The 12,266-nt window shown below is 37.8% G+C and overlaps 1 protein-coding gene across 1 annotated transcript in view; it reads left to right on the top strand.

Moving 5' to 3' along the window:
* ADGRV1 (adhesion G protein-coupled receptor V1) overlaps positions 1 to 12,266 on the top strand; it is a 577,341-nt gene that overhangs the window by 494,239 nt on the left and 70,836 nt on the right. The window lies entirely within an intron of this gene.

The following is a 12,266-nucleotide window of genomic DNA, read 5'->3' as shown; positions in this document are numbered from 1 at the left end:
AAATATATAGTTGGCACAATACCTGCGATGATGCCATACTTAATAGTTTACATATTATGAAACTCAGAAAGTTGAAAGTGACATATTTATGATAAACTGCTTCCTTTTAGAAGAAAATTACACTGTATCAAAGGTGAAGTTTGAATTTCTCTGGGCCAGAGGCAGACCTGGCCAGGACACCAGCAGACTTGGTCTGATCCTTTCACAAAAGGACTCTTTTAGTTGCCTTGTAACTGAAATGGCCTGTCTTGTAAAAGACCACTTTCCTTAAAACTGGGTGAAAGAGGCCACTCCTCTCCACTAATTGGATGTCAAAAATACTTTTGCTCTTTCCTGCACTTTAAGGTCACAATGTCCCTGCTTAATAATTTTTCCTATTTTTAAATGTGGTTTTGCTTACACCACCCTTTTCCTATTCATTTTATTGTGGTCACCGTTTCTCATGCTATCCTCCCTTGGGGGCCATTTCCCTCTCCAGATCTTCTGTGGACACAACCTCTTTCTGTCCCCCTTTCCTTCTTCGCCCCTGCTTGTTCTTTATCCTCACTGTGACCGCCCTTCCCTCGACCCTCTGATTGAGCATTCCAAAGACATTTTCACTAGGTTTTTGATTTTTCACTTGATTTTCTCACCAACCTGGCTCCTTCCTTAAGCAATTCACCAATCACTGGTCAAGTCTGTGCTACACATCTCTTTTGTACCAGGCAGCTATTGCTACTCTGTGGTAGATACTCGTTTATTCTAAGTAACCTAAACTGAGCCATCTCTTCTTCTCAGATGGATTATCTTTCACTGATTCTTAAGTAACCTTTGGAACAGATTCCACTGCTCTTAAATTTTGCATTTAATAAGGTGTTTTCTCACTCTTTTTTTCCTTATTTCCTATTCCTTTCTCTTTTTGTCTCCTTTCTCAGCCTCTTTCCTCCCATTTTAGATAAGGAAGTAAATAATTGTCACCAAAGCCAACCTTTATTGTACCCTTCATCTACGTTTCCTTCTCTCAGACCTTGTTTCATTAAATTTCCCACAATTGCTTTACCTTTTAAACATCTCTCCTTTGGGCCTTTCCTCTCCGTCTAAACACATTCCTCTCTCCTCACTACCTAAAAGTGCTTATTCATGACACTGCTGCCTTACCAAGTTACTTCCCTGCCTCGCTCCTTCAACCAACAAATTTCTTGAAGAGAAGTCCATACAAGCTCCCTATGCTCTTTCCCTTCTGTTCACTGCTAAGCTTTGGGAGTCCCTTGCTTGTTATTCTCTTTCATTCATTACCTGTAGCCTTAGAGACCAAGTCTTCTGACCTCTCTTCTCATGTCCTTATCCTGGAACTTGGCTGCATAAATTAATACTGATAACTGCCCTTCCTTTAATAGGCTATTTCCCTTGGTTTTTATGATACTCTCTCTTTTTTTTTTTTTTTTTTTCCTGCTAAGTCCCAGGTCATGCCTCATTCTTCTTGTGACTCATAACTCTGGAGAATATTGTTTTTCAGGGATTTCCTTTGCCTATTTTATGTCAGAATGGTAATTTTCAAATCCATCAGCCTGAGTCCAACTTCTCTCTCCATCTCTCTCCTCTATCATCTTCCTGAGAATAATATCTTGTCCTCAGGAAGTACAAAAATTGTCATCAGCTTTGCTCCTCTGCCTGCCCCAGTAGCTCTGATTTCTTGTTACTCCTTCTCCCCCTTCATTCCCTTCTTTTCTGATTTCCCTAACCTTGAAGCCAGTGTAGTGCTTTCACTCTTAGTCATAGACTTTCAGGTCAGAAGTTGTCAAAACTGACTTATCATCGAAATTACACTTTCAGTAATTTATAATTTGATGAGTTTCTCTACAAACTTACTGAATCTCCAGTAATAAAGTCCCAATATCTGTATAGTTTTAAAGTTTCTCACTGTTTTCTGATTTGGGGGTACCACCATACACGCACTCTCATGTTTTTGTGTCCGTCCCCTTCTTTCCGTTGTGGGACCTGCTCTTCAGCCATCCCCTCACCTCAGGCCTTCATTTTCGCTCACTTTGACCACTGCAATAGTCCCCTTACTGATATCCCTGCCTCCAGCATTCCCTCTGATCTATTTACTTTCCTGTGAAATTAAGCTCTGTTTTTATTGGACCACACCTTTTCTCAAAAGAAGTGACTCTCCATTTCCTATAAAATAATTCTGTAATGCTGAACCTGGCCCTCCAGGGCCCTTCACGAGCTGCTGCTGCAAACATTCTTCTCACTCCTTATCTTCTTGGACCTTTAATTCAATCAGAGGACTACTTGACATTAGCCCATGCATTTTTCACCTCTCTTTATGGTGTTGTCACTGCCTTAGCCTCAGTACTGACTTGTTTGGATATAGCTCATCTTCAGGGCCCAGCTGAAATTCTTTCTTCCTCACAAAGATGTCCGTGATGCTGTCAACAGGAAGTAACTGCTGCTTTACCTGGGTTTTTAATACAACTTGGTCTCTCTCTTCTAATACTTGCCTTCTACCATTTATCACAGGGTGTGGGTGGATGTATGAGTCTGTATACATGTAATTCGTCCTTTTATCTATCACACAGTTGTGATGTTTTCTAAGAATTACAAATAGCAGTCAAAGTCAAAACTGTCCTAAGTGTTCTATATTTGAACCATTAAATCCTCACTGAATCCACAAAACATTATTTGAGAGATACTGAAAATATTCTCATTTTACAGATGAGGAAATTGTGTCTCAGAACAGTTAAGTAACTTACCAAAGTCACATAGCTAGTAAATGGCCCTCAAGTAATGTGGCCCCAGAGTCTATGTTCATAACTCTACCATTCGGCCAGTTTTACAGATAAATTCCACTCAATTAACCTCAGTACATGCTTTTTCAAAAAATGTAGTGGGCTGAGGGCCCATATACAAAACAGATCTTTTTAATAGAATTTGACAGAAGCAAGTTACAAAATTTAGTATAAATAACCCTCAGGTTATTAAAAGTAAATGATATGATTTATAATTAGGATGCGTCAACTTCCAGAAAGAAGTAGAAATCGGACTGTAGGAAGTAACTAAAGGTGTCAAAGAGCTATTTAAAGCCTGTTGCACAGTTTCATAATGACAGGGTAAATCACTGTGGTTACAAATAAATAAGTAATTGAAATGACCAGTTTTGAGTCTTACACTCATTTAATTATACAGTTTCCTAGAAGTGTGATAGTTTCCCTTTCTCCATCATTTCTCTCTTCCCCACGGCCAGAGTATTTACAAATAAGCACTTAACCTATGGTTATATTAAAGGTGCTTTACCACTATGAAAAAAAAATTGTTTTCTTCAGATGTGTTTCGCAAACTCTGTTAACAGAATAAGCTACCTGGTGAGAAAAAAACAAACAGAAACAAACAAAAAATGTAGCAGAATCTGTCTAGCTTATTAAAGATGTAATTGATAGTAAAAATAGTTCCACAGTAAAAAAGCACTGTAACAACAACAACAAAAATGCTCATTCATTAGTCTTACTTACTAATGCCAACCCCATGTGCCTAGAGCTAAAATTCTAGTGCCCTCACTCTTAAAAAAAAAAAAAAAAGGTGGAAACGTACAGTTTTGAGCCTAGGGAAAAAATAAGTTAGATCATCTGCCTTACATTTGCTGCTAAGTATCCAATACCTGTGAACCAATCTAACCATTAACAGTTTCAATTCCAAATGAAAGAGGAGAAAAAGAGAAAAAAAGCTGAAATTAAAATCTTACACATTTTAAGGTCTGCATATGACACTAACAAACAGATGCACAAAGAGAATGTTCACAGTTGGTATCATCAGGTACACATCACTCCAATCAAAATACTGTGATCAGTAAACACAAATACTGTGAATGCAGATGTCATTGAATTTTTTTTTTTTTTTTTTTTTGTACAGCCTCCTTCTCCCTAGATCATACACATGACATTCACCCTGGAGACTGCCTTTCTTTCTTATTACAATGGTTTCCCTTTCTTTTCTCTGTAAGGTCTTGGTCCAAGGTTGTTAGTAAGAATGAGCAATAAGATACTAGTTCACTCTCATAGGCATGAAATCCCAGCCACACCTGTGGGTACTGTGCCATTGTTTAAATGAATAATGATAAGTTTTTATATAACACATATCATACCACTTTATGGTCTGGTATTGTATATTTCTGAAAACAGCTCTGTGTGTGGGTTGAGTATTAATTTTCTCTGTTTACAGGTAAAGTTATTTCACAACAGAGAGTAAGTAATATCCTCAAAGCTTCTGTGAAATATATAACATTATTTTTAAAATGAGACAATGCCCTGATAATCTGATAGCTGTTGAAAGAAGAGATGCAATTCATCATGTCAACAGGAAAAAACCAAAGGATTTCACTCAAGTAGAATTTTTAGAGTAGTGACATGGCAAAGGAAATGAAAGTAAAATAAAATTTTTAATTTGAGGTACAGTTTTGTAATAACTTGAGAACTAAAGTAAAGAAAGGAAAAAATACTGAGGTGAGCTGACATTTATATAGATTGAGGGTCTGGATAACAGTTCTGGGAACTGATAAATTTAACACACTGAAAATATTTTCTTAGACACAGAGTTATTTTTAGCGTTAATTTTTTTGAGACATTGTGTCAGAATTGACTCAAAACTGCATTGTTGAATTTGAGCCTATTAAGTCTTACTGACTGCTGTGTGGTGTCTTACGAAACTGTCTATAAAACATAACTGGCTATTCATGGCCAAATAAATAGTAACCTGATTTCCAAAAATTATGAGGCCATCTAATAAGATTCAAAATATAGATTTAGGCAGGTTGAAAGATGCATTCTACATGTTCATTGTATTTATAAAAATTAAATTTATAAAAAAAAAGTTAAGCTGGTCTTGAGTTGTTAGTTGGCTGACTTCATGTTTGTTTTAGATCTCTGACCTTCTAAAAACTTTCATCATAATGTCATTTTATGGAGCATTTATGAAGTATGTTTTATGAATCATTCTGTTGGCTGTGAACCCAAATGATAACTCTCCTTCCCATAGTTCCAAACATTCTCCTCAGAAGAAGAAAGGCCGTTTAACCTTTCCTTTAAGAATCACAGACCTGTTTGACCTCCTCAGTGGCATATTATTTAGCAACTTTGAAATACATGCTGTACATGGAATTACTCTAAGAACAGTTTGTGCAAGGTCCATGTGGGTGTATCTCATCTAACTCAATTATTCTCCTTAGATTCATAATTATAGCCTGCAAATTGAAAATTATATATAGCTTTTGCAAGGCAAGACCATAATTCTCGGTTTATACTGTCTTTTTTTCCAATCCCAATAAACTACACTCAAAGTAGGCCTGACACTGGACTGTCCTTTAGCGTCCAGGAAAGCCCTAAGTCAGCGATGGGCAAAGTCCTGCTATTTAGATTCTCAGCAGACCTTGAGACTACTCTTAATAATTTGCTCACATTCTTCCTTTTTACCTCTGGAAGACCTACTCTAAGCCAGTAATGACTATCTCCTCTTCCTGTAGATTCAGGTTCTCACCTGTACAGCTCCTTCCAAACTAGGTTTGCTTCCTCAATATATCAGTAAGAATCACGATAAATCCATGTCAGAAGGTAGTGGGTGTAGGCATCCACCCTGGTTATGTGTGTTTGTACCGACCTTATGTCTAAGATACCCTCAAGCTACTTAAATTACCTTTTAGAGAAGTTTATAAATTGTGGGTCACACCACATTGGTGAGACTCATGTCAGCATTTTTAAGTGGGATGGGATGAAATAGAACAGAATATAGTAGAATGGAATAGAAATGAAAAGAAAATACCAAAGGAAGAGGCAGGAAAGTGGAAGATGCTGAGAGGTTCACTTTAAATAGGTTGGTCAGGAAGTTTCCAGTGCCAGTCTGGATGTGATGGAACTTAAGAGTCTCCACACTGAAAGCAGCTGTCCAAGTGTTATCCTCAGGTTATATCAAGCAAACAGAAGGGTTCTGTAGCCAAACTACTTTGGGAAGTTCGGATACTAAAGAAGTTCAGCATGTTTATGTGATATTTTGACACTTCAGATATGTTAGAAGGGGTTGTCTGTAGCCATGCACTAGCACTATTTCCTTAACTTGACTGAAGTTATGATGATGATTAGATGAGGATGATGGTATGTAAGGCTTATTGAATATATGCTTTGCACCGGGTTCTGTGTTAACAGTTTTATGTGGTGGTCTCTATCCCCCTAGTAGGTGCAGCATGAGAGACAATGAGGCATAGGGTAAATCTGTGTGAATGGTGGTGCTAGTAATCAGAAGAAAGAGAACGATCCAGAGGAAGGATACTAAATTCAACTTTGAATAAACTGAATTTGAGAAGCTTTGGGGATCTCCAGGCATCTGGAGATCTAGAGTTCTAGAGCTCAGGGGAGATGCATATTTGGAAATTGTTGGCCCTAATGTCCTTATGGCCATAAATAGGTCATGAATTTAGTAAGGATGGCTACATTAAGTGAACCTGGCACATAGTGAAGAATGGAAATATACAAACTCTAGCCTGCTGCAATAAACATTTGCAACTATATCTACAGACAAAAGCCACAGTATTTAGAGTGGGTTCCCTGTTCTCCATATGGGTTTTTAAGAGCACTTATGGAAATGTGTTGAAATCCTGAAGCAGGAAGAAAATTCTAAAACTGGAACCAAGTATAGCACTAGTGTAACCAAAGTTTAAGAATGTAAGCTGCCCAAATGAGGTGTGGAGTGTTTCTTAGAACATTCAATTTGCAAATCTAATCCATACAGTTCACCTATAATTGCATAATGCTGATTTGGCAGTTCTTTGCAATATGTGTCCTGTTATATTTCTTCTATGATGCTAGGTTTATTTGTTAAGAACACCAGTGGTGACCATACCTTATGGGATTAGTGATAACCCTTGTTAAGAAAGCTCAAGAATACAATTAATATTTTCTCACCAAGAAATGGGTCAGACCAGTGAAACTTCTTTGCCTCCAAGTATCTGTTAATTTCAGAATATGGCCCACAATTTGGAAATAAGGACTCTTGATACCTTTTTTTGATTACCTTCATTTCTAATTTAAGAAAAATGCATGCCCGTTGTTGGAAATAGGCCGATAAATATCTTAAATCCGCATTATTTCACAACTGTGTTCCTTGTTTTACATTGATGAATTTGTTTTCATAGCACATCCAAATTGTTAGAATCAGAAGGTCAATGAGGTAAAATTAAAACGAGTACTTTAGAAGATTGTAAACACAGAATAAATTTCAGAGGCACGTAAATGAGATGTGATTTCCATAATAAAGACATTATTGTTGTCATTGGTGCATAACAATAAAGCCAAGGCTGCAATTACGGAAAAGAGAGAATACAGCACCATACTTTCTTTAAAAATGGCAATTAAATTCATTGAAATAATATTTTCCACTAAAAAATACAGATTTCGTGTATTCTCAGTGGAATCTACTGACTCCCATAAGTAGACTGTCTTAATGGTAGTAGTGAAGATAGAATTGACACATCCAGTTGCTGTTTTTTTTTTCCTTTCCACAAGTAATTTCTTTCATTAAAACCTCTTCAAACTACTGCATTTTTCACATTAGTGACTCCCTGATAATTTAAGTATTTAAATCAAGTCCTTTGTGCATTTGATTTTTTTTCTACCTATTGTGTAATTTCATCATGACACTAGCCTGCCTTTAATTAGTTGTAATAAAATATGCAGAACAAAATTTACCATTTTAACCATTTTTAAGTGTAAAATTCAGGGGGAATAAGCACATTCACAATATTGTACAACCAACACCACTGTCCATTTCCAGAACTTCTTCGTCATCCCAAACATAAACTCTTCTAGCTCCCTTTAAACAGAAACTCCCTATTCCCCTCTCCTCCCAATCCCTGGTGACCTCTGTTGTACTTGCTCAAAGTAAAATATTCTATTCTAGGCACTTAATATAAGTAGAATTATACAATATTTGTCCTTTTATGTCTGGATTAGTTTACTTAATTAACATCATACTTTCAAGGCTCATGCATGTAGCATGTACTAGAATTTCATTCCTTTTTAAGGCTGAAAAAAAGTTCATTATATGTATATGCCACATTTTGTCTATTTATCTGTTGAAGGACATTTTGGTTGTTTCCACCTTGTGGCTACTGTGAATGATGCGCATGAACATTGATGTACAAGTTCTGAGTCCATTTTCAACTATTTTGAGTATATACCTTGAAATGCAATCTCTAGATTATATGATAATTCTGCGTTTAACTTTTTGAGGTACCACCAACCTTCTTTCCACAACAGCTTCATCATTTTACATTCCCATCAGCAACGTACAAGGGCTCCAATTTCTCCACATTCTTGTCAGCATTTGTAAATGTCTAAATTTTTGACTTTAGCCTAGTGGGTGTGAAGTGATACCTCATTGTGGTTTGGATTTGCATTTCCCTAATGACTTAAGGATGTTTAGCATCCTGTCATATGCTCACTGGCCATTTGTCTATCTTCTTTGGAAAAATGTCTGTTCTAGCTTTTGACCATTTTTGAATTGGGCTGGTTGTTTTTGATGAATTGTAGGAGTTACTCATATATTCTGGATAGCAGTCTTTTATACAGATACCCTTATTCCTTGGGCCCAATACCGTTGTCAGGCATCTGCATCTGGGGAGGTTTCTCTCTGTACGTACACTAGGTGAAACTTCAACCTGGACAGGGGAGGGTTCTTGCCTCTGAAGGAGAAAGAATTCTCAAACACTTCAGACAAGCATAGGTAAGGAAGAAATTCATTAATGTGAGAGTACCAGTGAATGGCAGCAGCTGTGCAGGCAGCAGAGAGCAAGGAAGAACAGAGGGAGGGAGGAAAGGGAACCTCATTGTACTCCTGCTTGGCACAGGGCAGATCCCTTGCCAGCTCCTAAAGCCAGAGTCACCTGATGTTTGTGTCCACTTGAATCTGCACAGCATGGGAATTAAGCCCCTTCCACCCCAGGATTTAGGGGAGCCACAGAGCACTGGATAGAGTGAGATTATGTTCTGAGAACATCCCAAAGCAGAGAAATGAGATTTTCAGGCAGGATACTAAAGAGCATGATCATAGAGTTGCAGTCCAGTCTGGGTCACCCAGGTGACAGGAACTGGCAACCCCAAATCAGAGCAGAGATCTTAGTAGCTTGTCCCTTCTTGTCTGAAGTAGGACAGAGAGAGAGAGAAGACTTGCACTTAAGTCTAGAAAATTGAATGAAGTAACAAAGGTGTTTACTGCAGAAAAGCACAGACACAAAACCTAGTAAGGTGAGCAGTGAGAAGTCCTTATTTAAGGCAAAAAGTACACACTTGAAGAAAGGGGAGTGTAGGAAACCTCAGGAGGCTCACTTAAGGGCTTAGCATTCTGTCTTTAAGGCTTTCAAGAATGGGGCAAAGGGTGGGTGGGGGTGGTGTAGGATGACATGTGGTCTCGTGACCTCTTTCTCCAGTGGCAGACATTGTGTCACCATCCATAGTCTGTCCTCTAGATGTTCTGTAAGATAAACACAAGCAATTTTCTTGATCCTGTTCTTCTCCAAGATAGTGGTTACCCTCAGCAGTGGGGATATATTATTTAGGACTGCTTGCCCCACCTTAAGATAGAGTAGATTATTGGCTGATTACCATAAAGTATGTTAGGAATCTTACCTCCTAACTCCCTGGTTTTTAAAATGGAATCTTAGTCTTAAGATGGGTCCCTCCTGGTCTTACTATAATGTGTATATCTTGGCATTTTCATCATAGGCAGGAGAAGTTAATCATCATGCTTGTCCCATATCCCTGCCCTACCTTAATACTGTGTTTTTAGAGCTTCCTTTTAGTGAGAACATTGAATTGCATATTTTCACAGGTATTTCCTCATAAGCAGCTTGCCATAAGTGTCTTTGCTATATAACTAATTGGTTATAAGGCATCTTGCCATAAGAGATAAAATCACAAAAATAAAAGAGGATCATTCATTAAAAAGGACATAATGAAACATGGAAAATGAATAATAAAATTAAAAACTTTTTTGCAAAATACAAAGTATTTAAATACATTTAAAATATATGATGACTCATGGCAATACTGAACAAATAACTGGTTTTGTGGATTCGATAGTACCTAAGCACTTGTCTTCAAAGTCTTTTGTTTTTTGTTTATAGTATTATACCTTTTTAAAACTTTTTTTCTTGTTGATTCATCTCCTTGTCTGGTATCATACTTTCCTTTTTTCACTAAAATTTCTTCATTCATTAAAAAAGGTATCATTTTCTTTTTTATTACTTTTTTTTATTAAGGTATCATTGATATACACTCTTATGAAGGTTTCAAATGAAAAACATTGTGGTTACTACATTCACCCATATTATCAAGTCTCCCCCCACACCCCATTGCAGTCACTGTCCATCAGCATAGTACGATGCTACAGAGTCACTACTTGTCTTCTCTGTGCTATACTGCCTTCCTCATGACCCCCCTACATTATGTGTGTCAATCATAATGCCCCTTGAGCTCCTTCTCCCTCCCTCCCCACCCCTTTCCCTTTAGTAACTGCTAGTCCCTCCTTGGAATCTGTGAGTCTGCTGCTGTTTTGTTCCTTCAGTTTTGCTTCATTGTTAAACTTCACAAATGAGGAAAATCATTTGGTACTTGTCTTTCTCTGCCTGGCTTATTTCACTGAGCATAATACCCTCTAGCTTCATCCATGTTGTTGCAAATGGTAGGATTTGTTTTCTTCTTATGGCTGAATAATATTCCATTGTGTATATGTACCACGTCTTCTTTATCCATTCATCTACTGATGGACACTTAAGTTGCTTCCAATTCTTGGCTATTGTAAATTGTGCTGCAATAAACATAGGGGTGCATCTGTCTTTTTCAAACTGGGCTGCTGCATTCTTAGGGTAAATTCCTAGGAGTGGAATTCCTGGGTCAAATGGTATTTCTATTTTGAGCATTCTGAGGAACCTCCATACTGCTTTCCACAATTATTGAACTAATTTACATTCCCACCAGCAATGTAGGAGGGTTCCCCTTTCTCCACAACCTCGCTAACATTTGTTGTTGTTTGTCTTTTCGATGATAGTGATCCTTACTGGTGTGAGGTGATATCTCATTGTGGTTTTAATTTGCATTTATCTGATTATTAGCGATGTGGAGCATCTTTTCATGTGCCTGTTGACCATCTGAATTTCTTAAAAGAGGTACCATTTTCTAAATACTGGGATGCATATTTGTCATTGAGCTTTGTAGGCATTGTGAAAACCTTCTAGCTGTTGTTTGTTCTTGGCATATTATCACATGTCTGTTGATAGACAGTCCAGAGTTCTATGGGAAATGTGTGTCCAGAACTCTTCTCCACGGTGCAGACCATGATGAGGGCTAAGCTTTATATAATATGAGCATGGGAGCCTTGAGTCAATGGAGGAATGAAACCCAGCTACCAGCCAGTTGATGTCACCAACAAACTGTCAAACCAAACTGTCAACTGGTTATTTTTAATCTTTTATGGCAAAATTACCTTACGGTCAATTAGTTATGGTGCAAAAATGTTTGCTGCGAACTGCTTGCGACAAAGATGCTTAAGGCAAAACTACCTAGAACCATTGAAATGATTCTGTTTTCTGTTAACTAATTCAGCACTAAACTTAAGTTTCTAACATTGCCAATTATAAATGCCTGTTTCATTAAGCATTCACTTACATAGACAACTGAAAAGCTACTACTACTAGTTCACCAAATGTGGAATGTCAGCTTGCAAATGGGAAATGATTTTCATTAAATTGAGCATTAATTTTCAATTTGAAATTCATAGTAGCTGTTCAACAACAGCCTCCCCCCATCACCACTCCTTCCCCCAGCCCTCAGCGCCCCCTCAACTTCAGCAGGCCTTCTACCTTGGGCACTATTACTCTAGGTCCCAGAGAGGTGGGTAAGGTGCCTCCTCGGGTGGATTTACCGTAAAGCTGATAAAGCTTAAGTTTCAGGGCCTCTCCCAAGATCTTATACCTAATTATGTTTTTGCAATTTTTTTTTTTAAGAAGCTTCTCCAAGTTTTGTAAACTTTATGAAATCTGCATGTGCCTCTGGATATGTATGTTTTTTTCTACCTGAAACAATGTCTTAATTGTTGTGCTGCTAGAAAAGCAGCCCAGGGTGTATTGTTCAGTATGCTGAGTTATTTGTGACTGGCTTTCTTCCTTGCAGACTTTCTGACCTGGGGTACCAAGCTACCACACTTCTCAGAATTCCAGAAAAACATGCGCCCTAGGTGTTTCTAGCCAG

Source organism: Manis javanica, chromosome 1 (assembly GCF_040802235.1).
Source record: "Manis javanica isolate MJ-LG chromosome 1, MJ_LKY, whole genome shotgun sequence".
Lineage (NCBI taxonomy): Eukaryota > Metazoa > Chordata > Mammalia > Pholidota > Manidae > Manis > Manis javanica.
Note: the sequence above shows the minus strand (reverse complement) of the source record. Positions and strands in the feature narration are given on the sequence as shown.